The sequence below is a fragment of the Gekko japonicus genome, unplaced genomic scaffold, assembly GCF_001447785.1.
Source record: "Gekko japonicus isolate JY-2015 unplaced genomic scaffold, Gekko_japonicus_V1.1 scaffold2011, whole genome shotgun sequence".
Classification (NCBI taxonomy): Eukaryota; Metazoa; Chordata; class Lepidosauria; order Squamata; family Gekkonidae; genus Gekko; species Gekko japonicus.
This window is the reverse complement of record NW_015169843.1, coordinates 322,996-325,928: the sequence shown is the minus strand read 5'-3', so window position 1 is coordinate 325,928 and position 2,933 is coordinate 322,996. Positions and strand designations below refer to the sequence as shown.

The 2,933-nt window shown below is 53.0% G+C and overlaps 1 protein-coding gene across 3 annotated transcripts in view; it reads right to left on the bottom strand.

The window, feature by feature from the left end:
* RXRA (retinoid X receptor alpha) overlaps positions 1-2,933 on the bottom strand; it is a 129,024-nt gene that overhangs the window by 19,580 nt on the left and 106,511 nt on the right. The window lies entirely within an intron of this gene.

Below are 2,933 nucleotides of genomic sequence, written 5' to 3'. Positions count from 1 at the left end.
TCTCTTATGTTCTTATGTTATGTTCTTAAGCCCAAGCAGAGACAGGGGAAAAAGTTTCTTCCCTCTGGCCCAACCAAGATTCACTAGGCTCCGAGTTCCACAGCATCCTCTCGCAGGGAGCCTGCTGAAAGCTGAATGGAGGGAATGGGGCTGGGACCGCACACGCTGCTTCTGCCCTATGACAGCGGCAGCGGAAGAAGTCCTTGGACTGTGCCTCAGAAGATCTTCCAGAGAGGCACGGGTGGCTCTGCTCCCTCTAAAGGCAGCAAACTCTGTTGGCTGGCCTCGTTTGCATGCAGAATTAAGGCTTCCTCTAGCACCAGACAGAGCCAAGCTGCACCCTGAGCTAAACACCATGCTTCTAAAGTCCCTTCATTCCTCATTGTAAAAATGTTTTGAATAATATACTGCCAGGAGAAGAGTTCTGTGGAACTCAAAAACTCGCACCGTGGTGGTGGTGGTGGAAAGCACCTTTAAGCCACAGCCAACTTGCAGCAACCTTGTAGGGTTTCCAAGGCAAGAGACGAACAGAGGTGGGTTTGCCATCGCCTGGGCCTCCTCGATGCTGGTCTCCCATCCAAGGACTCACCAGGGCTGACCCCACTCGGCTTCTGAGATCGGATGGCCTTGGGCTAGCCTGCGGCCATCCAGGTCAGTGCCGTGGTGCTGAGGAACGCAGCCTTTTGCAGCCCCTGTCTGGGATCCGCAAGGGGCTGCCTTTTCAGGGGGCAGAGCTGCAGGCACCCCCGAGCAACAGGCCCCCGGGGCTCCTGACAGCTGCACCAGCTGTCCAATGAAGAGGCTAAATCAGCACAAAACTGAGGCCTGCGCATGCAGCAGAGATCACGTGCCATCCGTTTCCGAGCAGGACCAGGAGCCGCCCCCTCCAGGGGCTCACCCACTGCTGCACACCGCAAACTTGGGGGGCCTCAAAGTGCTGCAAATGCAGTGGGGAAGAAGACTCAGGTCCCCAAAAGATGGGTTCCAGTGAAGGATGTCTGTGGTGATCTGGGATCCCAGGAACGTGAAGTCTGTCACTACTTCCACGACTTCCCCTTCTATTTGCCAAGGAGTGATGGGGCCGGATGCCATGATCTTAGTTTTTTTGATGTTGAGCTTCAAGCCCACTTTTGCGCTCTCCTCTTTTACTCTGAGCAAGAGGCTCTTTAGATCCTTTTCACTTTCAGCCATTAGAGTGGTATCATCTGCATATCTGAGGTTGTTGATCTTTTCAATGAAGAGGCTAAACCGGCACAAATCTGAGGCCTGCGCATGCGACAGAGATCACGTGCCATCCATTCCCAAGCAGGACCAGGAGCTGCCCCCTCCAGGGGCTCACCCACTGCTGCACACCGCAAACTTGGGGGGCCTCAAAGTGCTGCAAATGCAGTGGGGAAGAAGACTCAGGTCCCCAAAAGATGGGTTCCAGTGAAGGATCCTGACGGACTACAGCAGTAAGGAGACCTTGCTTCCATCCTCGCTAAGTACCCACGGCACTAGAAGGGCACAGGAGCAGCCCCAGAGAGGTCAACGGTCCATCGGAACAAGGAAGCACCTCTTGCCAATGCCGGTGTTAGGTAAGGGAACCAGGAGCAAAGGGGGAAATGGGCAGAGGGCCAGCCCCCCTCAGAGGAAGAGAGAAGTGTACAAAAGACGAGCCGCGAGAGACCAGATCAAAGTGGATCCATCCAGTCCCGCCTTGCCTTTCCAGAGGTGGCCAAGAGACGCTCACAAGCGGGCCCCAAAGGCAGCAGCAGCACCCCCTGACGTTTGTTCCCAGCAACCAGCCCAAGAACGTCAGGAGAGAGAGACCCTGCTGGGTCAGACCAGCGGCCCATCCAGCACCCTGCTTCACACAGGGGCCAACTAGATATCCTGAGGGCCCAGAGGGAACAGCAGCCGAGGCCTTCCCCAGTGCTGCCTCTTAGCCCTGGAAATCAGCGGTCTGCAGCCTCCGTATAGGAAGGCTCCCCTCGGATAGTAGCCACCGACCGTACCCTCCTCCAAGAACCTCGTTCCCTCTTAAAGCCGCCTGTGCTTGTGGCCATCACTACAATTCAATTACTTGTTGAGTAAAAAGATATTTCCTTTTGTCCATCCTGAACCTATGGCCCACCAACTTCATTGGGTGCCCCTGAGTTCTGCTATTATGGGAGAAGAAGGAGAAAAACCTCTCTCTATCCACTTTTAAAACTCTGGCACTCGAGAGTTATACTGACTCCACACATGGAGTTTGCATTTAGCTAGGATGGCTAACAGCCTGCCCATGAATCTGCAGATCTTTTTTGCAAAATCACCTACTCTCATGGCTGTCAGCACACTCTGTATCAGCGAGACAAAGACCGTAGGAGCAGACAATCATGCCCACAGTGATGGAGAATTGACAGGATGCACCCAAACCCAGTGCCAAGGAAAGCCAACACCTTCATGTACAGAAACTATGCAAATGTGTGCACTTTTAACTACGCTGACTCTGCCCATCATGGGAAGGTGAGGGATACCAAAGGTCTGGCACCTGCAGCCTGGAAGTTCCACACACAGCCCCCACCGAGGGTGACCAAGCACGACAAAGATTTCTCTCCTTGTGGTGATATTTCTCCATAAAATCCAGTAGCCTAAACTCACTCAGCGTTAACAGGAAAGAACAGGATTGCAGAGGCGACCAAGTGCAGACACTAGTTTGTGTAACTTTTCTTCTGTTAAAATTAAAATTGCAGCCTCACAAGCAATGCTCCCTCTAAGCTGTGGAGTCTTGTGAGCAAAAATGCTACTTTGTGAGCTACTGGCATTAAAGCTGTGAGCAAGCAAATTGGCTACTGCGTAAATTAGTTTGCTCTGGAGCCATCCTTCCTGAGCCAAGACAAAAATCTGTGAGCTGGGGGCTAAAAAACTGTGAGCTAGCTCGCACTAACTCAGCTTAGAGGGAACACTGC